The 23844-nt window shown below is 45.4% G+C and overlaps 1 long non-coding RNA gene across 1 annotated transcript in view; it reads left to right on the forward strand.

The window, feature by feature from the left end:
• The window catches only part of LOC119374325 (uncharacterized), a 28015-nt gene extending 4489 nt beyond the window's left edge, over nucleotides 1-23526 (forward strand). The window contains exons 3-4 of the long non-coding RNA XR_005180135.2: nucleotides 218-22710; nucleotides 23427-23526. This is a non-coding gene — a long non-coding RNA (uncharacterized LOC119374325). The remainder of the gene's footprint in view (nucleotides 1-217; nucleotides 22711-23426) is intronic.
• The last annotated feature ends 318 nt before the right edge of the window (nucleotides 23527-23844 follow it).

Consider the following 23844-nt stretch of genomic DNA (forward strand, 5'->3'; position numbering starts at 1 on the left):
ATTTAAATAATTTATCTAAATGAATATCCTCGGTCAACACACGTTCTTTTAGGCACAGATGCGTGAAACCGCTTAGTATAGACGTGTTCAACTTTGTTGAATTTTGTGCAAGGTAGGATAAGAACATTATTGTCATCATCATTTTGAACACGCAAGTTATCGTGTACAAGAGAATAACGGGAATTTAATTTCTCCTCTATGTTTTCTTTTTTTGCAGAGTGATCTACAGGGAAGGAAGACATCCGTTTTCATTATATCTTAGTGAATCGAAGTGAAATAAGACATACGTAGACTGTATGCAATAAAAGTGCACCTTTATATATTATACAATTAGAAAAACACGTATTATGCATTTCCCTCAAACCTTTCTAGAAGGTCTTCCGCCAGTTACACGTCCTGCTGTTGTAAATTTTCTTCCTGCAGAAGTTTTCCGCGACTTGTTCACTAGGTAATGGGCACCGTACAGTCGAGTTTTCCAGTGTGACTGCAGCGCCAGAAAGCAAAACCCAGCGGATAAATAGCGCAATAATGAGACGGGGTCGCTCAAAATGGAACGCGATGTGCGCGTCTCCCTCCCTGCATGAATGGGCGTAATGTGGCCGGGCTACAAGGGGGACGCGTGCGCGCGTCTGTTTTCTGCTTGCCCCTAACGGCTAATGTCAGCGAACTTGAGACGGAGCAGTGCGAGCAACGCTGCGCTCTCTGGTCAGTGGACGGTGCCTCATTCAGAGCGTGTTTGGTCAGCAGGGCCATAATTTAAAAGAAATGAAGGCAAATGTTATCCGCTCTTCGTACATATTGAGAGCAGCTGTTCAAAATAGAGAATATAATGAAACGCTCCAAAACAGTACATTGTCTCGTCAAACTAGATGATTAGATGATGCTGCAAAGGAGCTTCTTGAAAACGCAACAGAAGTTGCAGGGCTTGTAACTGAGGTGACAATCAGCGGATGCGGCGCAACGTTTTGTGCTTTACAGTCATTTAAGTCGGAACTTCGCTCGAGGTGCATACGCGGCTTCAGAACATTTGCAGGCACAGGTTATTCACTATTTGGGTTTAATTAGTGCTCCCCCCCCCCCCCCCCCCCAGTGCAGTAATTCTAGATCTCAGTGAAGAGAGCACCAAAGGGCAGGTACAGTTGCTCTGGTGGAAGTATAGTATAATGTAGCACAATGTAGTCTTTTAAATATGTGTGGAACGCATATCACTCAAAATTCTATTCAACCGTTTCACTTAGCATATTCCAAGTGAAATCTGCAATTCAAATCGTAACAGATTTCACTGCGAAGTAAATAATTTTTCACGATAGTGTTATATGCTTGCTAGCACAGCAAGAATCGTGGTATTGCGACTGACTTGACACCTTGAATATACCTGTCACAGCACGGAAATAATCATTGTCATTCAAACGTCAGAAAAAAATACTGACACATGTACGTATATGCGTTCTCTTCGGGGGATCAATTTTCACCGTCCAACAAATGTTACGACGTTTCCGCTCAGCAAATGACGTGGCTTAATGTGATGGAAACTCCTCGAATATTCTCAAACATTCGCAGGGTCGCTTAGGCATTCGCCTAAGATGACTCGAAGGCGTAAGCTACCTTCTTATTTTTCTTCTCAGTCAATGTGTTGATCCTGCCTGGCCTCTTACAAAAGCTTTCTGCACCTGGCGTGGTTTTCACTGTCACCAGAAGGGGAGGCATGACAAGCTCTTCGCACCTCCCCTGGTTTTTTACTGCCTCCGTGATCGGCCCACCTTTGACAAAGCGACAAGGTCATGTGATGTCGTCCTTCAGCATAGTAACGGCCAGCTATTTATACACAAGTTACCGATGGCGGTGCGCAGACCTTGAAGGTGCTTCAGCGTATTCTTATCTTCCGTGAGAATGCGTGAAGGGCGCGCTTTAAAGGACCCCTTAACTACCTCTGATAACTTTTAAATGCGAAGCATTTCTTAGCGAACTTCCGCGACTTTGAGCGTATCTATCTATCTATCTATCTATCTATCTATCTATCTATCTATCTATCTATCTATCTATCTATCTATCTATCTATCTATCTATCTATCTATCTATCTATCTATCTATCTATCTATCTATCTATCTATCTATCTATCTATCTAGCCGCCTACGACTTTGTGCTCTCCTAGCCGTTTCGTTATTTGGATTTAAGCCAAAATTGGTATGGCGAAACATGACCTTATGACGAACATAAATGACAGGTCATAACGTGAAAATCATGATATCCATGTCATGGACGACATGATTTACATGCCACTGTTCTGGTGCTCTTGCGGCCGTTTCGTTAGTTTGCTATATACCAAATTAGTGTGGCGTGACAAGAGTGTATGACGAACATAAGTGACAGGTCCTAACGTGCAAATCATGAAACGCATGTCATACACAGCATGACATACATGCCACGCTCATGGTGCGCTGGCGGCCGTTTCGCCAGCCTGATATAGACCAAAATATGTATCTCGTGACGTAACTGTGTGACAAACATAAATAACAGGAATTAACATGAAAATTATGACACGCATGTCATGTACAGCATGATTTATATTTCACGCTCATGGTGCGCCAGCGGCCGTTTCGCTAGATTGTTATACACCAAAATTGGTATCTCGCGACGTGACTGTGTCCCGAACCTAAATAACAGGAGTTAACATGAAAATCATGACACGCATGTCATGTACCGCACGACTTACCTGCCACGCTCATGGTGCGCTGGCGGCCTTTTCGCTAGCTTGATATACACCAAAATTGGTATCTCGTGACGTGACTGTGTCACGAACCTAAATAACAGGAGATAACATGAAAATCATGACACGCATGTCATGTGCAGCATGATTTACGTTCCACGTTCATGGTGCGCTCGCGGCCGTTTCGCTAGCTTGATATACACCAAAATTGGTATCGCGCGACGTGACTGTGTGACGAACACAAATAACAGGTGTAACATGAAAATCATGACACGCATGTCATGCACAGCATAACTTACGTGCCACGCTCATGGTGCGCCGGCGGCCGTTTCGTTAGCTTGATATACACCAAAATTGGTGTCACGCGACGTGACTGTGTGACGAACACAAATAACAGAAGTTAACATGACAATCATGACAGGCATGTCATGTACAGCATGATTTACATGCCACGCTCATGGTGGGCTCGCGGCCGTTTCTCTATCTTGATAGGCTATATACCAAAATTGATATCGCGCGACGTGACTGTGTGACAGGTGGCAACAGGTGGCAACATAAAAATCATGACACGCATGTCATGCACAGTATGACTTACGTGCCATGCTAATGGTGCGCTGGCGGCCGTTGCGCTAGCTTGATGTATACCAAAATTGTTATTGCGCGACGTGACTGTTTCGAACACAATAACAGGAGTTAACATGAAAATCATAACGCGTATGTCATGTACAGCATGACTTACGTGCCACGCTCATGGTGCGCTGGCGGCCGTTTCGCTAGCTTGATATAGACCGAAATTGGTATTACGCGACGTCTGTGTGGTGAACATAAATAACAGGTGGTAACACTAAAATCATGACCTGCATGTCATGTAGGTATGATTTAGACGCCACGCTCATGGTGCACTCGCGGCAATTTTGTTAACTGGATATATACCTAAATTGGTATGGCATGACAGGAGTGCCGAACATAAATTGAAGGTCACGCATCCTATATTGGCCTCGAGGCCCACCACTGGAAACGCCTGCGCCACCGTCGGCGTGACGTGCTTGGCAGGATCACGTGGTCTCAGCGGCCGCGTCGGCTGCTTGTGGAGCGCTGCCGCGTGCTTTGAAAACGAGTTTCAAGTACCACATGCGCTGCGGTCTGTTCAAATACGGAAGTTTTCTCGCATTTTCTGCTCAATTGAAACCATTTTATTAGAGTTGCTGCCTCCGAAGGCGACAAACATGGGGCTCTACCGCTCGGTGCCGTAGTGCCGGGCTTACGCAACGGAGCCCAGTGTCAGCATGCACCGGTAACCGCGGGACAAGAAACTGCGTGAAGCATGGGTTGCAAAGCTAAGAACCGGCAAGTAGCCATCGGCTACGAGTCTTGTGTGCAACAAGCACTTCCTCGACGAAGACTTTCGTTACTGCGTCGGGCTTGCGATGTTCGGTGAGTAGCAGACAGCGCGCACGATGGCTCACGCGCGCTTCTCGCCGGCAAATGATGCTTATCTGCCACAGGATGGAAAATGCGCTACCTTTTACCACGTGCGATACCATCTCAGAACCCTCCCGTGCGACCTCTTGATCTCCGGCCCCGTGCTCAGCATCCACAAAATCGGCTGCAGATGCGCAAGTCATTGTTTAGATACGTTGAAATAAAAAACTCTTATGTCCCTTATGCATTCGCCATAGATGACTAGAAGGCGAAAGCCATCTTCTTCTTGTCAGTAGTTGTACTGACTCTCCCGCGCCCCCCTCCAAAAGCGTTCTGCACCTAACGCGATTTTGCGCGGCCTCCGTGACCGATCACGGAGGCAATGCAAAGCGACCATGACGTTGAATATGTCATCATGTGACGTCACGTCATGTGACGTCATAAAGACGCTACATATTTTGGCGATCTGTGACGCCATGATGACGTCATATGATAACGCCATCACCGATCACGGAGGCAATGCAAAGGGACCATGTCGTGTGAATACGTCATCATGTGACATCACGTTATGTCACGTCATGGTGATGTCATAATGAAGTTACAAATTTATGAGGTCTGCGACGTCATGATGACGTCATATGTTGACCTCATCACGTGACGATTATTTTTTGCGTCACTCGTCTTGACGCCGCGACGGTCAATCTTCCCGTTTGAAGAGGCATCTAGCTGCGCGACGTTTGCTAGTTGCTAGATGACGTACATAGCAAGAGAGTCAAATGCTGCGGCTGTGTGCTGCATTTATGTTGGCAATAACATTTTTTCAGTCAAGCTTGCGTTCCCCTGAAGGAAACACCATGTCCCAAATTAATTTTTGTCACTCTCAAACTGACGTTGGGCTTCTCCAACCCCATCTATTTTCTTGGTGCCTCATTTATTTACGTGGGAAAGATGCCACCCTGTTGGCGCTAAACACGGCACTGCTGCCAAAATTGCTGGGGTACTCGTCAAATATTTACTATCTTGTTTTGCGGCTGCTGGTTGCTGCAATAACTTCTATTTTATTCATCGCTATTTCAAGTTCACGTGGGTCCTAGTTCTCAGCCGACGTTTGCAGAACAAGTCCAGCGAACGTTACTGTATTTTCTGTCTTTCCTTGACGTTGCATGCTACTACCATGCTCGGTCTCATAGACTACTTCTCCTTCCACCAGCAATCTCAAAGTGATGAAGCTTTGGTCTATGAATTTGTTGATGACAGAGAGCGGCAAGTTCGCTGGAATGCAAATGGAACGATAATTAAAGGGCCCCTGACAGCCGATTTTTTGCTTGTGACATTTATGTTGTAATAAGTAGGTCTATGTCTTGTAATCACGGAATGACACCGTAAATCCTCCAATGTGATGTCTAATTAATCCTAGCAGCGTTAATTATGGTCATTTTTAGTGTAGGTTCAAAACGCGCGCCGAAAGAGGATAAACTAGCGCCGCGCCGCGGCGGTCGCGCCTCGGGGCACGCTTGGTGACGTGCGCTCAGTATTGGGTGACGTCAGCCACGCGCTTATTGAGCTGCCAGTTGGAGAACACACACGCGGAGAGCTCACGCTGCCTGCCGACACGTACCGAAGAAGGAGAAGGTGGGAGGAGCAAAGAGCAATTATGCTTCGCAATATACCACTATGGTGGCTAGAGCCACCATAATACCACAGTGCACAGTGTATATTTCTGTCTGTGACGTCGACAACACTTGCCTTACCTCTGCAACGTCACAAGGGGCCTACGTCTTCTTCATACTAGTGGTTATGTTGATAAGAGTTCAAAATTCAGATGAGCACTCAGGCTCACTTTAAAACCAAATTAAATATCTTAAAGGCAACGCTCGTCACTCATAATCGGTCAGAAGTGCCCCCGCATGCAGGACTATCAAACAACACAACCATCTCGAGTTTCCAAATTCAGTGTCAGGGGTCCTTTAAGGATCATTAAAAAAAAGGCGTCGCATTTGCTCACGTTTTGTGTGAGCACCAAACGAAACGAATGCACTGAATAAAGAAACAGAAGCAGCGGCATTTGCCCGCTGAGAAGGCCGATCAATACGCAGTGCGAGACAACTTGTCAAACGACATTGAATCGTACACAAATTTAGACCGAAAAAAAAACTGAATCGTCGGGACGGCACATCACAAAGTTGCCATGCGCACCGAAGACGTAGTTGTAACAAAATTGTTTTTGAACTGGTCTGATAGCGTCCGCGCAACGGTAGTTGTTTGTCTACTCACAACTTCTCATATTCCGCAGCATAAAGTTCACAGCGCGGTGCCAAAACGTGCTCGCAGCAAAAGCGAAACCATCAGTACGAGCATACATGCAGACGCTCATACATGCAGAGGCACCGTCAGTCGTCGCGAACCCGTGCGATCGCTGGCTTGAGGCTTCGTTTGGTTATACAGTTTGGTTTGGTTATACTTGAGGCTTCGTTTGGTTATGCTTCGTTTGGTTATACAGGCATTCTACTCTAACGAGATATTTCACATATTTTGCGCTCAGCGAGTGACTACCTTTCACGCAAGAAGCCGGTTCAGGGGTCTCCAACGGGGTGACCGCGTGAAGCGGGTGCTCAGTTTTCTGCAGATAGACAGCGACTGTAGACTATCCTGTGCTTTCTGTTCGTCGAAAATTATTCTTTTGACAGGAAAGAACATTTTTCTTTTCGAAAGTACCTGCAGAAATGTCCCGGAGGGCTTCCGCAGGGTAATTTTGTAGAGCGCCGACAGCAAAACCTATGGGACGCGCACCGGCGGCATCCTGCCTAGCACGCAATCGAGGCGCGTCCGATAGAGGGCGACTCCGTAACTCCTCGCCGCCAATATGTAGCAGAATATATGTTTCATTAGCATGGCATATACCAGATTGTACACGCATGCATGTATGACAATCTCGCGATATATGGCGAACTAGATGCCACGACATGAATGACTTCTTTGCCTCAGTGACAAACAAGTTGATGTATGCACCTCTTTGCTGGCTGCTTCGCATTACACCGATTCCCACACTGCGTGGGATCTGCCGATTTCTTTAACATTTCAAGTAACCGCACTCATCGAGTTCAGAATGCCCTCACGATGAACAATGCCAAACGCGGCAGCGTTACGAGTCGCGGGCGCCCCACAAGTTCCAAGAAACGAGCCCTTCTCCTCTCCGTGCCTTGCGGCATTCCTCATCCTCAGAGCATTCGCTGCGACGTCAACATGTCGTCTGCTCGTCATCTACAACGCCTGTTTGTTTGCTCGAACGTATGTGCGCTTGCTGCTCTTCTTGCTCATAATTGCTGCTGTTCTTCCTGCTATTGTGTGAGAAAAGCGTAAAATTTCACCAGGTATCAAATTATATGAGATATGCAGAACATATGAGTTAGGTGGTTTGATGATCTACCCATAACAAAGCGATCAGGCATACTTAATCATCATCATCAGCAACAACATCACCAAAGTGGGCAGATGCGCATGTGCGAGTGCTGCCTTACGGACGCGTAGTGCGTACATTGCGAATTGGTAAAAGGAACACTTATGGCGTAGTGGGCAATTCGCAACTGTACTTGCAGTAGACATTCTAAGTAGTTTTAAAGGACCTAAGATACCCGCAAAGACGTTCCTTTCCTTGCGGCATGGCTGAGGTGTCCACTGACAAGTGAAGCCTCGCTAGCTATTGACAAGGCTATGCGAACGGGGCCCGATTACGCAATCGCGGTATACTCTTGAAGGCGGTGCTCAAGAGTCTCGCAGTCTTTTTCTTCTGGTTTTTATTGTCATCTGTTTGTGTGCTTTTTACTAACGTCACTCCCGGGACAGAAATGACATCAGTGATGTGTTCGTAGACCCTGGCATAAAACACTTTCGTGCTAAAAGACATGCTCAAGAAACAGTAGAGACATGCTCAAAAACAGAAGTAACAGCATCTCCTTGCACAAACCTACACCGTTTGAGACATTATACAGGAGTTTCGCTGTGACAAAAGGTTGACGGAGCAAAAGGTGGACGTTAAGTGTGTTATACAGGAAGGCATCTTGTGACGGTTCCTGAACACGTGCATCTATGTGGAGCTCAATGTTGGGTTATAGAAACACTGTTCTGAGTTACTGGGCGGCAGCCTTTATCTGTAGATTGACCCATGCATTCAATGAAGCAGCATGCTTACATAACAAGCAGGGTAACTGAACCATAAGAGACGGGGAACTCCTCAAAAGATCTCTCATTCATTTTTTTTACAACACGATCACCTCGCTTAATTTCAGCTATTCGTCACTGATCTATTACAGCAGAAATGTTGAGGGCGGGGTTGGCCATATGTTGTAGATAGAAAATTATCATCATCATGAACCAGCACACGCCATCTCTTTCCCCTTCTTCATCGCCTCCCTCTTCTGTTTCGATACCAGAAGACGTGCGCCGCTTTGTCCGGTGAGGAATGCAAGAACTTCATGGTCGGCAGAACAAGTACAAATAGAGAATTTCCTGGTGAAAGAAATTGTTTGCCGAGCCTCATTCGAACTTCGTGGGTATTCGAACTCGCATACCCACGATCCGAATGCGAGTGTCCTAATCACTCGGTTATCCAGGAACGCTGGCAGAGGAGAACATAGCCCTGTATTGTATAGCACAGCAAGGTGGTGGGAAATGGAAGTGAGGGTAAGGAGAAGAGATATGAAGGTAAGCAGGAGGTAAAGCAGGATGAGAGAAAGAGTACAGAGAGAGCCAGAGAGAGAAAGAAATAGAAAAAGAGAAATAGATAGAAAGGGAATAATCAGAGAAAAAGAGAAAAAGATCGAAGGTGAGAGACCTAGGTGAGAGAAAGAGAAAGAAATAAGGAAAAAAAAGAAACGGAGGAAACGATAGAAGGAGAGAGACCGACACAGAGACAGAGAGAGAGGGAGAGAAACACAGAGAAAGAAACAGAAATAAAGAGAGAGAGAGAGAGACATAGAGAAACTCAGACAGAGAAGGAAACAGGATGTGTCCAGATAAGATCGAACACGAGGTCAAGGTCACCATTTTTGATTTAATGAAATTTACTGTAGGCCTAGGCATTAGACCCAGAACAATGGTTTCGAAGCTAGTATTGTGAAAAAAAAATTGCTGACCTGAAAAAAATATACAGATAAGTTTTGGCTGCAAGAAACTTTTCCGCCAATTTTGCGATTTCAGAAATTTGAGCGCACCTAGGCAAAAAAACGATGCACTTGTTGGTCACTAAATTTGTTGCCCTCAGAGAACAAGTGAAATACAACTTGACGAGTTAGTAATTGTTCTTACCTGTAGAAGAGCATTTGAAGAAAAAAATCCCAAACATGTCAAATTGCACAAAATATCTGTATTTCAGGAATTTATTGCTTCAAAAAAGTAAAACTGAGGATAATAAAAATCGATGCATATGAACTTTCATATTTTCGCTATCTTTTAAAATAATTTCCATGATATTATCTCGCACCATTTTATTTCATAATTGTGCTCAAACTGAAGTGTTATATCGAAAACACCGAAGTTTGTAATATTTTTCTCATAAAGGTCATTCTTAATTTTTTGAAATCCCTCTGATTCAAGTCAAGGACGTCATCTACCATTCTTCTAAAAAACAAAAAAAAAACAGAAAAACTTTGCATTATTTTGGTGGCTAATAAGTCAACACGCGTCATAAGTTGTTCAAAATAAGCGTGCGCGAGATAATCACAAAGCAGCAGCTCCACAACAACAAAGGCGCAGCCAGGTGTCATGATTCAGCGAGCTTTGTCTTGCGATCAGCAGCTTGACAAACCCGCAGCCGCGGCCGCTCTAAGCTGCAGGCGCTCCCATTACATGAGTGCCACTTCGACAGCGGACGAGCTCCGCAGGCACGCAAATCTACGCTTATAGGACGAATGAAATAAGGAATGCATCACTGTAAATGGTAAAGGCTGTTAAGTGCAAAAATGCCATATTATGCAATGAAAACTCTGCCGGCAAATTTGCGGTGAGCGCCTCCAGTAGTGCGTTCATGTGTTGCTTCCTCCCTCCTGGTCACCTAAAGATAATTAGGTTCACTCTATCAGCAACACATGACACAAAAGCAAGCCACTGACACCTAAAGAAAGCTGTCATACATGCTTACGATGGTCGAACAAGTCAAATTACAGTTATTCGCAATATCTTGCCAGAACACTTCTGTCAGTCGGCTGTGAAGAAAAGCGTGTCTAAGTAATTTGCTCTATTAAAGCACCGCTTTTACAATTCTGTATTCTTGCGCGTCCGCAGATACAACATTCCACGCAAGCCGCACGTTTATCACGATATTTTGCGGCGTCAGGCATAAGAGCAGGGGAAAAAATACATGCGTGCTGTGCTGAAGGCGCTCACTGCAATATTGCCGAAGGAGTTTTTGTGGTATATTATGGATTTTGTTGGCACTTAACAGCCTTTAACTTTCACAGTGATGTATTCCTCATCTCATTCCGAAATCGCTGTGTGGTTCGGCTTGCCTTTCTTCAATTCCGGACAAGTGGCGACACCGTTCGTCGTCACATGAACTTCCAAACTTTTCCCGCTGTGTCCATACGGTGGCGCAAACAGTCAAGTGCACCTTTGGGCGCGCTGGATGGCAAAAATTTCCGTAACTTTTATCGGGCAAAAGCTGATGTGCCACTCTAGAGAAAGAAAGAAAGAAGAAAAAACAAAGATAGAGAGAGAAAAAGGAAGAAAGAGAGAAAGAGACAGAGAAAGAAAGGAATATAATGAAACAAAAAAAGAGAGACAGAAAAGGACAAGGAAAGAGTGAACATAAGAGAAAGAAATACTTTGTGGAAGACATTGGGTTGGGAGAGCAGGAGGAAAATGTTTATGGCATTGTTGATACAGATGCAGTCGGCGCCTACCAGTGTGATGCCACCAGTGCCGCTGTTTAACCAGCCTTCGCGCCGTCAAATCAGTGAAGCTACTTCGATTTTCTGAATCAAGTTTGAAAGAACTTTTCGTGTCACCGCCGCATATAAAAATGTGTTTCGAAACTGTTTCGACTACTGTTTCAAGTGGCCTAACCACATATAAAAATGTGGTGGTGTACAGTGTTTGGGTATTTACTCTGCGTATTATGCTAGCTTTTTAGTTTTGAGCCTCACACAAACCCAGTATTTCTTCATTACAGCCGCTGTCGCGGCGGCTTTCGCGTTTTCGGTATCGTTATAAAAAAACTGTTGTCGCTGAAATAAAGCGTGATCAAGCAAATGTCCTATTAACTTCGCTATAAACGAGAATTCTCTGTGTTTGTTCAAAAGTGGGTAATATACTCGTAAGACTTAATGGAAGATAAAAGTACAGATTACGAATGAAACGTTTACACTGATTTTAAACATTACATAGAGGGGAGAAGTGGGGATGGCTGCGTCATATAAATATTTTCAAAATGCTCAGATGCTGCGCTAATAAGACAAAAAAACTGAACTGTAAAGCGAGACGAAATAATGTCAATGACAATCCAACTGCGTAACTGATGTTGATCGCTATTTAAACATTTGGTCAGAGCCGTGCGTGCAACTTAATGTCTCTGTATGGCGGCCACCATCAACATATTTTAGAGGCAGTATTTTTTCCAGCGACGATAGTATGGCGTACCTTTCGATGGAATTACTGCTTTCTTAGAAAGTTCCGTTTTCGCAGTTTATATGTGTACCTAAAGAACAATTGTAGCAGTTGCTGTTCAGTTAAACTGTATTTTTTTGCGCTTCCGGCTCAGTTTTCTCTACCAGGTAATAGCAGTGCAGGGTACTATAGCAGTGCAGCGTACTAGAGCGCAAACATTAGTATGTGTGCTCAATATGCAATACAAGCCGTACCGACATTATGGATAAGACTGAATAACACATTAGCGATGCAACACGTTATGCTGATTGGCGCTAGGGCCCAAATAGTGGCCGGGTGTCGCTTCATATTTCCGCACGAAATCTCAGCAGCCGGTTCATTCAGGCGGTCCCTGGCGCATCGATAGAATGTTCGTATATAATCCTTTCATTGACTATGTATCAGAGGTTCCGGTGCATGGGACGCAAGAGTGACTCCTCGAATGGAAGCAATTTCGATATAGAATTCGTCTCATGGGAGTCAGGTGGAAGTCATAATAGGTGCCTCCTTTCTCGGTATCCTGCGTGAAGATCACGGTCGTGCTCTTAAATAGGAGATGTCTTTCACTACATGCATCCTCTCTCATGCACACTCTCAAAGCAAAAAAGGAGGTCTGCGGAGCGTGGTTCGCAGAGAAGAGCTCTTCAATACACTGTATCTCTTTCAGCTACAGCTCTGCTATTGTTCAAGGAGATTTGGCTTGAGGAGGGCGTGTTGGACTGGCGGTGTACTTCATCGTGGTGATGAGTGACTTATTGACGCAATGAAACAGAATATTGAATGTCAGCTTGAAGCGGAGTCTATGTTAGTCTCTCAGGGCTACGTGTGCTGAAGAGCCAAAAGAAGGAGTGCCTATATTTGCATCCGCCAAAGCATACTTCAACTTGTTTCAGACGTGCAAATATATTTCACCAGCGGATGCCCCTGTGCCTAGAGAATTCCATGTTTTATTGTGCTTGCCGAAATCAGCGTCTAGCTTTGGAAAACTTCAGGTTTCACAATATTTATTTTGGAAGACGGCACCTTTCCTTGTTTTTGAATGACACGGGGACCTAATTTATCTTGGTTCTTTTCACCGAGCTGTGCCGAACGCAAGCTGAACTATACGGCAGAAAACATGATTCCCGAAGTTTTTTCCAAAGAAAACGAATGTAAAATGGCTTTGGATGACGCTATACATACACTGAAACGTGTTTTTATTGCCGTCTCTTGCGTGCTAAATCTTCCTTGAGGCTGGACGAAGCGGTATACTTGCCGGAGTGCAGCGTTCTGTTCTGTCCCAGTATTCGTTTAACAGCGTAGCTGTCTAAGCCGAGCGTCAGTCCGTAATCTGTGAGCAGAAATTGTCATCACCATGAACCTGCACGCGCTCTATTCGTCATCTTCTTCATGTTCTTCTTCAACCCCAGCACACCTGCGCCGATTTTATTGGAGTGGTATGCAATAATTCTGATGGGCATGATAACGAGTACAGATAGATAGAAAAAAGAGCGACAGAGAGAGAGAGACAGAGAAAATTTCCTGGCAAGGTGGGATTCGAACCCGCGTACCCATGACTCGAAGTCGAGCGTCTTATATCTGTGTCACACGGGCAGTTTTGAAAGGCCATCCAGTCGATGGCCATCGAAACGCCACAACTCTATCGGCTCGATGGAGTTGTCGCACTCCTCGCGGCAGCTTTGAATGGCTGTTGAATGGTTCAGGCGTTTCTCGCAAAAATTTTGTGTCGCTGCGGATCACTATTTTTCTATTCATGTCAACGAAAGTTAAGTCATCAATATATCTCTTGTTATTGCTCAAACATTTCAATAAAATATTTATTCGTAGTTATGAATACATATGGGTCAATCCACGCCAACAGTTCCAGTCATGGCGCTCGACAATCTGCGATTTGAATGAAAAAAAATCGAGGACTATCTATTCAATACAAGAAGTCTTCCGCCAAAATATTTTTCGGCGAAAAAAGGTTTTGAGGGCCGCGAACTGCATGCGAAATTTTTCGGAAAGCTCGAAACTACGGCTAGTAAAACGCGTTTTCAAAAACTCTATTCTTTCTAAATTAGGCTAGGACAAAATTTTTGCTACAGAACGATCGTAGGCTTTTCACTTAAAATAAGTTTTGCGAACGTTTACGCTTTCGTGGGTTTTTATATGCGGCCTTAAATATGGACAATATGAACCATATTGGGTATTTTTTCATAGAAAGACGACATTGAATGAATTGCATTATTTCGTAATAACTGATCGCCAGGAAGCTTAACTGTAGCCAAAACATAGTTTCAGACGTATATGGTTTGAAATGGTGTGTACAGCTGACGACAAACTTGCAAAAAAGTTTACTTTTGCACATGTTTAGTCATAAATTTAACATTGAGGTGGTCCCGGTAAAAATAGTGCTATATAGCGCATTTACTACCAACATTAGTTGTCTACTACTGAGAAAGTTTTATCAAGTTATTTTTCGTTTGAAGCAAGAAAGATATATTTGAATTTGTCTTCTGTCGGTGTCTGTTCTCGCTCGTGTTTTGTCCTCGCAGGAACGCGTCCAGCATCAAGTACAACCTACATGTGCGCGAGGTTCGCTACGGAACAGCTAGACAACATTATCATATTTGCCCGTGCCTATTTTAACACATTACTACGGAGTATTGACCTGAGTCAACAAAAAATGCGACCCCGCTAAAGTGAATTTAACCACATGCAGCTGTCCATTGAAGGCCGGCATAGTGTGCTTACGCAGCAGCGGGAAGTGACACCGATGCGTGCAACGCTCCGTTGATGTAGCGAAAACTAGGCGTTCAAAGCAAAATGCTCTGCTGCGCATGTTCTTTTCTGCAAGATGAAAATTATCAAAGCACAAGAGCTTTCTGTCTTTTCCCTTTTCATTGTAACATATTAGATCATGTGAACACTGTTTCGTTTTGATGACCCGGTCAGTAACTGAGACGTTTGCATGGATCGTCTTTTAATGCGATCGTGTTAAAGAGTTCCTTTAGCATAAATTTCGGTGCCGGTGTCGGTGTCGGCTGTGGCGTCGTGAGTTGTGATCAAAAAATCAGCTTGGTCCGTGAGCGAAAATTCAAGGTTGATGCAAATAAAGAAAAAAATAAAAAATTCACAGCATATCCACGGGTGAATGATGAAGAGCTTGGGCGAAGCTCCTGAAGCAATCATGGTTACACCGTGAAATCTTCAGTGGTTTCGCCCAGCATAATCAAAGCGAGAGCCCAGTACACCATCAAAGACGTGACAAACACTGTATATATTTATACAATAAATTTTAGTAATCGTAAGTGGTACTAGACGTGGCTTCCGTTCCCCCTTCATTATAACGGCTTTATGGTCGGTGAAGTGATGGATCGGTGATGGATCGTAGTGGGATGTTTGCAAAGACGAAGTAGTGGGCAGCTTGCAAAGGATCGGTGATGGGCCGTAGTGGGATGTTTGCAAAGATGAAGTAGTCGCCAGTTTGCAAAAGGTGGTTACGCCGGACAACGGAGCCGTGACATGGTTAGACTAAGAGGAGCTTCGACCCTAAAAAAATATTCATTTTGAGTTGGACCGACGATTCGAACCTGTGACCCACCGCTCCGTAGCGCGATGCGTTTAGCCGCTCAGCAACCACGCATACATCCTCTAGCATACCAACGGCGAGCTATTCATATACACTACTTACGCACATCTCGGAGGTTCTTCATCGGCTTGACTGTCACCCGCGAGACAGCGCAAAGTGTCCACGGACGCGTTCTTACACGGCATCACCCTGCCGTGTGTCCGTGTTTTGAAGCGCCGCATGTTTGGATATAGAAGCCGGATGGCGCCCGCACTATGGCTTCACTTACTGCACGGTTTAGGCCTCGAACATGTAGTGAAGCAAGGCTAGCGAGTGGGAAGGCGAACAAACACAGTCCTGTTACGCTATCGCGTTCTGCTCTTGAAAACGAAGCTGAAGCGTACTCCAAGCAATTTTTTCCGTGGCAGGCAAACAACGATGTCCCTGTAGATAATTTCCACATGGATGTTTGAAGCGCAGAAATTAACCGAACGGCTTGCTGCGAGTGGAAACTATATACCTGTTATAGCTCATTCGCTCGAGTCATTGTCTACATATTTTGTTACTGAGGCGACTCCTTGGTCATTAGACTATCAACCAACAGATTTTACATCGTGCCACGCGCCAACAACGACGCCGAGCAGCAGTCACTCTTCGGCATACATTTCTTTATGCAATTAGCCTGCTTTTATTGCAATCGAAAACTGCGTCTACACCACTATTTTCATTTTGGAAGATTCTTTGGTATTTAGAGAATGTATTTTTATGATGACACTGCTTGTGGCATTTTAGCCCGTGTCAACGCCTAAAGTCCGTGTCTCTTTCTCTATACTAGCGTACAATTTCGTGTGCTTGACATTGACGTGTTCATTAAAGCTCTTTAAAGACGGGTGGGACGTTTCCTCTCTTCTTGAGCAGCATTGGATGGCAGCCCTAAGACGCGGGGGAGGTTACTGCATGCGCCCTCCGAGCAACAAAGAAGGGACGGCTCGTTTTATCTCTGCTTCAGCCGCGTTCGTCACCCCAGATTACGCGGTTTTACCTGAATGTAGAATATACGATGCGCCGGGGCATGTTATCAATTTGGGCTTTATACAGAACATGACGGTGACGGCGACGTCGAAACAGGTCGAGGGTGTCCATACAATTGCAATCGCAGTCAAAATGTTTGTCGTTCAGTTAATTCTGAAGGTGGCACTTTCCGTTATGTTTCGATGGTGTAGACTAATTTTAAGGTTCTCAACAAGGGCACTTTTGTGAATTTGATAATCCGTGGCCACATGTGCTCGGATGAGCCCCGAGTTTACGAGCAGAGAACTGAGCACTGTCTTTGAAGCTTGCGTTGCTCATACAATGAACCATTTTAGATGCGAAGCAGCTTATGGCGGAGTTGAATTCGGTGGTGTGCGGCGTGACCACCCTTACTGCGCATGCCCAAACCCTCTCCACACACCTCTCCACTCCCCCTCCTCATTTAGATAAAAGGCTCGTGTTAGGTCGTACACACGCTCAGTCACTGTCCCAGCTGCGCCGGTGTCATGAGTTCCAACGTCAACGTCGGTGCCAGTTGCAATAATACCTTAACGCCGGCCGAGATCGCAGAGCAGCGATTGGAGCAGCGGAAGGCTCGACGCGCTGAAGCGCAACGTAAACGTCGGCAAGCGGACCCCGAGCTCCGGGCTAGGGAAGCCCAGCGCAAACGGCAACGTCGGCGGGAAACTGCGACGGATGAAACGCGACCTCGACATGCAGAAACGCTGCTTCGCATCGCCTCATGGTCCCCTTTAGCGGGAGATGGTGTAATTTTTTTCTAATGTGCGGTTTAAAAAATTAAACCGGGCAATGATGTGGATACGAGGGGGTGAATATTCGTTTGCATGAAAAGTGGTAATGCTACACGCTATTCTGAAACTGTTTAACGTACGCGTCATTAGATTGGGTCCGCTTCATTTATTTTCCCATTGGAAAAGCGCATCGCTTATTGGTGATCTGGCGCGGTTTTGTTTTTTCTTGCCATTCGTTTAATGCACCCACCATTCCACTCCTCTTGTTTACTTACGCTGACCTAAATTACTCAAGCACTACATGCGGGGCATTCACCTGCAGGTGACTACTGCACTGTGCAATGCAAGCGCTTTTATACCTACACTCGCTAGAGAAAGTATGGCTGACAAGAGAGCACGGTGACCGCAGAAAAAGGGCATCGCTTATCTCTCTCCTTTCTCTTTTACAGGGTATCATGTATTAGCTATTGCTATAGGGAACCCAAGCTCAAGTTTGGGCGCGACGCTCGCGCTGCTGAGCTATGCGTTACTGGGGGCAGACGCTGCCCGCGAACGCGGTTTGTCGCCGGATTTGCCAGCGGCGGCGGCACGGACACGTGCACGCATGCGTTCCTGATTCAGCCTAGAGCACTGCTATCAGCAATGGGTACAATCAAGTTACATTGCGAAGCACTACATATGAAATCCGAGAGCTCTGCGCGTGCGCGGGACCGGGGGTGGCAGTGTTGTGGCCGTGGATGCGGTAAGAGCAGTGGCGCCGCTCGACGTTGCTTTGGAAGCCAATAGTGGCAGAACATCCGGATATGTTTTCTTGACAACTAGGTCAACCATCCATACCCGTGCAACAGTCACCGCAAGATCGTTTGCAAATAATAGTCACACACAAAAGAGACACAATTTCAAGGCAAGAGAATATAATCTAGAGACGGGAGGCAACCGACGCCATGTATATTGCTTTTATTGGCAAACGAAGAACGGTCTACCTATCCAAACGTTTGCCATCGGCCAGCCTACATATACGTACAACTTTTATCCCACTTTAAAACAGGTCAATTTTATATTTCGATGTTAATTCGTCCATTCGGGAAGACACAAGAGGAATGGAAGAAACGCAAGGAAATTCCTACCAAAACTGAAGGTTTAAAGAACTTTAACAGGCTTCGACTTCCTCAAGGAAGCTTTTTTCACCTACAAGTGGGCTCGAGAAAGTGAGCTGTTTTATTACGTGGCGGAGGCACCTTGCGTACGCAACTGGGAAACGAGATGTTTGCGCGAACACTAGCTTTTCTTATTTGAATTCCGTTGGCCTTCTCATAATCAACTTAACGAGTGGAAACTGTGTCGTGCTCTTAAGAATTGTGGAAGAGAACGTTGTTCTTTCTTGTGTTATAAAGCCGTCGTTCCAAATTGCTGCTCTAGCCAATATAGTCACAATCTGCGCCGGCGTTTCCGCAAACTCTAAACTTGTGCCCAGCAGGACAGGTAGCACTCACAATACAGTGAAAGCGGACAGCACGGTCATCGGCCACCGAAAATGTGCCACCTCGGGAAAAACGCTTCTGCTTTCCACATGCGTCACCCTACAGTACAACGTCATCGCTGCTGCTCGCATATGTTATGGAATGTGTTCAACTTTTCGAGACGAGCGTGCAATCTGAGTAAGTCGATCGAACTCACCTGTGAAGGCTTTGATACATTAAGGCGTGGCTTCTGTGCAGAGAGACAACTCGCTTACCACTTTCATCCGATGAAACCCGGCCACAGCCAAAAGGAAAAACAAGTAGTACGCGTGCGAATACGGTAGACACCCGTCGGGCGCTACGGGTATGGTGCCAGGAGTGCGAAGTTCGCTTCACTTATCTATCCGGAACACTTGCGTTTCTTTCAGCACAGCGGAAGCTCGCCGACAAATTAAGTAGTCTAATTCTTTATTTAAGAATAATATCTGGGGTTTAACGTCCCAAAACCACGATATGATTATGAGAGACGCCGTAGTGGAGGGCTCCGGAAATTTCGACCACCTGGGGTTCTTTAACGTGCACCTAAATCTAAGTACTAGTCTAATTCTTTGACTAAATATTTAGACCCAATAAGAACTAGACTGGCCGTTAATTAGTCTTTTCAAGGCAACTTTAGCTTCAGCGAGGTATTTACGTCGTAATGTCATAGAACCTTCGTCAAGACTCCGTGGCATTAACGCATCCGCCGACTTTGTGTACAAAGTCTACGGATGCCTTATTATCACAGAATCTTGATAACATATCTGGACTTTTTAATTAACACCCTGTATAACTAAACAGGGTAATTCTTTAGGCTAGGTGGTGCGAAATTATCACGGCTTACGCTGTGTAAGGCATTTACACCTCGACGCAGGCTTCGGCTATGATGTCTACGGATGCCTTAACGTAATAGTATTTTAACAAGAGATCTGTATTGTTTTTAAGACGCCCTGTATAAATAAACAGCTGTTTAAACCTTTAGGCCTATGACCACAACAGACGCAATATAGAAATGAAAGAGCACCTGAAGCCATTGTTTTCCAGTGGAAATGAACAGACCGGTGATGACGGATGGACAATGAAAATTTTGAACGTAATTATGAAGAACACGACGCCGCGGGGCTTGCAAAATGGCTTCGAATCGCACAGTACTCTATGCCAGCAGTGTGCTAATCACATGATAAAGTAATTTGATTCAGCTCTCTTTTATACATCTCGTGGATTGCTTGCGAGTGACTCGGACCATGCTAGACTATTTGAACATTTACGAAGGAACCACGAGGAACTCCTTAGTTATTCACAAGTTTTCGTAACTCTCCAGCTGTTTCAGAAGTGGTGTAAGCGGATACAGGTTTGTTTCCTGGTGGGAGCTACAACTTAAGTGAGCGGAACGATGACTGGGTTCAGCAACACAAAGCGAGACCGCCGCAACACTTGCGGAGTCGTTTAATAATCGATAAACTTGACCTTCACGTAAGAAGATGTGCGTAGAGATCTCTTCGTAGCTTCGAGAAGAACGGTAAGTAAGATAAATGAGTTGGATGTAGACGGGCTTCGAGATAGGAGCGAATGATGTAAGTATTTCTAGGTTGTCATAAGTTTAAAAAAATAAGATGCAGCCAGTAAAAGGACCAGAAGACCTTTTTTGACGTAAACCTCAAAAATACCACTCTGGACTAAATCGGTTACGTAGGAGAGCTGAAAAGAACCGTCTAGTCAACCATACTTCTTAATTCAAGGCAGCCTTTGAAGCAGCGTCTGACGGATACAATTGGAGGACCCGAACAACGGCACGAAATGCGAATAAGTTGCAATGAAATGCGTGAGTAAGTTGCAGCGTGGGGCCCGGGTTATCAAAATATTATCAGACGCGTGGAGATGTCTTTGCGAATCCATGAAAAACTTCTTGAAGTCAATCGGTTTTAACTGACGTGGGTGAAATATTCTGGATGCTAAGCGCCACGGAAAAAAATGCTCAAGAACACGCAACGACAGATCGAGCGAGTTCGGGTAGTCGAAAATCGTAGCGAACTGGCATAAGGACCATTAATTAGTTCATTATATACGATATTCGTTGTAACAGTAGACATAGAAATCGACTCTAACAAATCAGAATCTTCTTCTTGCGCCCAATATGGGGCACGGAGTACTCGGGGGAGCGTTGCACTTGCTCTAAAGTTAATCTTCGTGCGGCCATTGTTCATAGCTCTGAATATATGCAGCGTTGTTTGAAAGAAAAAGCTTTCGCCTTCCTTGCCATGTCGTGCGCTGGTTGTTGCCCTTGCATTTCCTGAACGCTGAACAAGTGGCGCCACCCTTCGACGTTTGGATGAGCTTCGAAGATTTTCCCATTCTGTCCACAGGGTGGCGCAACCAGTCGAATGCGCCTTTCTTCGCGTTGGATGACCAAAATTACCGCAGCTTTTTAGGCGACATTTCTCACGAAATTTCTTGTGTCTCAACCACACTGAAAAAGTGGTTGACAATAGCAGTTTTTGTTTATATTGCTTTTTATGTACCTTTTGACACTCAAGGCGTGCTCAAACCGAACATTTGTTCGTTACAGCCGAAATAGCAGCGGCTCCCGCGTTTCCGGTTGCGTTAAAAAAATAGATGCAACTAAAGTGAAGCGTGAACAACCAAGTTTTGTATTTAGTTCGCTATAATTGATATTTCGCTATATCAGTGTTTCTTATCAAGAGGTTCATCGTACTGGTAATATTTAGGAAAGTAGAAGAATTGTCCGAGGGCCTCATTTTTCGTATTATATACAACTAATGAAACCGGCAGACAATTAAGCCAATAAATGCATAGGGACATTATTTGTGGTTCCTCAACTATATTCTAGTGATTCTCGCTTAGATTAAAAGACATCAAAGTAGACGAAAAATCCCCTTTTGCGTCGGTGGGATCCGAACCCACCACCTTCCATTTATCAAGAGCAGCCTGCGCACGCGGGGATGTTGCGGATGCCGAACCAAAACTCTCACTTAACGAGTTGACACCGTTATGCGCGTTGCTGTACAAGCTCCCATAAAGTGAGCCATGCAAACAATTATCAAGCGTCATTGTTTGCTGATCGCACGATGTGTCTGCACTGCTGAAGGTGCTAGATGTCGCTTTGAGATGCGATTTAGTCTACTTCACTATGACATCTCCATAGACATTGAGTGTGCAGCATGCTTCCGCACGTGGGAACGTGAAAAAAAATATATATGTAGAAAAGACTTAGACGCGCTATATATAACTGTGTTTGTTTGCTTAAGGACGGTATTTTAGGATGCAGATATAGTACGATGTTTCCGGCGCGAACGCGGTAGTCACTTAAGTTGGACACGGTTCGCCGTTAAGGTGAAAAGCTCGAGACTTTCGACAGCGCGCGTTGTTGCGGCCGCCGTCGTGCACTCTTTTCCCAGGTTTGTGTTTGCTACAGCTGCGATGACGTTTGACGTTACAACAGATTCGCGTGAGTGTACGTGACTATGGGAGCTATGCGCGGTAATTCTCGCACATGATATGTCTGACCTCGATGTAGAGGGCGTCCGCACGCGCTGGGTGTCGTTTGGGCACTCGTACTCGCATGTGTTTAACTGAGCATTTAAGGCTGGGTTACGTTTGTAAAACACGCGGTCAGTAACCGCATAGGACGTACCCCTGACTGCCGAAGGACGCGCTTGGGCGTCGGAATATGCCGGCGGAAGGCCGGGTTTAACCTGAAAGGAATTTTTGAAGCGATTTCTCAGAAAAGGAGCGTTTTCATTGCAAAACGAAGCTCCCGCCTTCTTTTAGGTGAAAACTTGTTTTCGTTACGAAATTATTTAAAACGAAACACACGTGTCAGATGTGTGTACGGTAAATGTGTGTTGGTCAAAGGGTGGTTTTAAATACAACTAATCAGTGTGTGTGCGTTGGTTATTCCCAGAATACCGGATCGCTTCTCCAACCTCTTCACTCGAGTTGACAGACACACTCGGGAAAACGAAGGTGTCGCAATGGTCTGGCGCCTCACCACTTGTGACGTGAAAATCAACAGCGGCGTTCGCCCTGTCAACGAGGCCATCGGTCCTACATTTCCTTTGGTGGGACAACATGACGTAGGAAAAGAGGTGAGTGGCACCCTCGCAAAGGAGCCTAAATCAACTTCGTTTGTTGTTTAAAAGAGGCTCACATCATCTGGTGCTGCAAGTTTGCGTCAAGGGACGTGTTACAAAAGATAGTATTTGCAAGTTGTGTTTTCCACAATAACGGCGAAAAGCTTGGTTCCTTGCCATGCCTGTTTGCATTTGTTTTGTTGTGATCCTTCATTATGTCTGTGTAAACCGCTTAAGGTACGAACACACTGGCGGCGCGGCACTCTACCGCGCGCCGCTCACCGCTCACGAGATGCCGCCTTTATCTCTCGCTCCCGCGGAGCGCCAACGCTTTTCTGTTGCCAAAGCCATCGCTCCGGGACCTAATTTTGCCGCTGCTGCCGGCTGCCGCGCAAGCAAACCGCCAATCAGCGCCTGCTTTTTCTCCTTTTCCTCCTCACATGGGCTGTCATCCTAGCAACCAGACATTGTTCTCCTCACCAGTGCCAGCCCCCTCCGTCTTTCGGGGAGAAATCGCGAGCCGGCGGGCGCGCGCGCCACGACATGTCTGCCCTTGTCTGGTGACTCTCGCACCGGCAATGTGGACAGCATGCCGCTACTGGAGGTCTCGACGGGCGGGACGCCGCCGCGGCATGCTTTCCGCCAGTGTGTACGTACCTTTATTGTGTAGGTTTTGCAAAGTCTTGCTGCAATTCCGTTTTCTGATCATAATGTGGCGTTCTGCTTTCCAGGTACAATTTTTCAAGGCTGTTCACGCTGAACAGGATCGACAACATAACAAAAAACAAGTCTAATGCCTCCAGCCGTCACCACTTCTTGATTTATTCATACTCATAAGGAATAAATATGGAAACATGATGCCGATTTCTGCAGTTTATTTTGCAGCTTATGACACTATGCAAATCACTGTCAGACATTTTAGTTGGCTATAGACATACAGGCATGTAAATAAGGAATACCTCCACGGCTTAAGTGGAAATCACAGACCGCCTTCTCGCGCTTTCCTGATTACTCTTCCGGTAAAGGTGTGTTGTTTTGACGAGTTTAAATCAAATAATGCTAAAATTGAACGATTCCTTTTTTGCAGTCACTGGGCACAGCGGAAAGTATTATTGGACTTGCTTAAAAAAATACTTCACTATTTTGAAC

The sequence above is a fragment of the Rhipicephalus sanguineus genome, chromosome 11, assembly GCF_013339695.2.
Source record: "Rhipicephalus sanguineus isolate Rsan-2018 chromosome 11, BIME_Rsan_1.4, whole genome shotgun sequence".
NCBI lineage: Eukaryota > Metazoa > Arthropoda > Arachnida > Ixodida > Ixodidae > Rhipicephalus > Rhipicephalus sanguineus.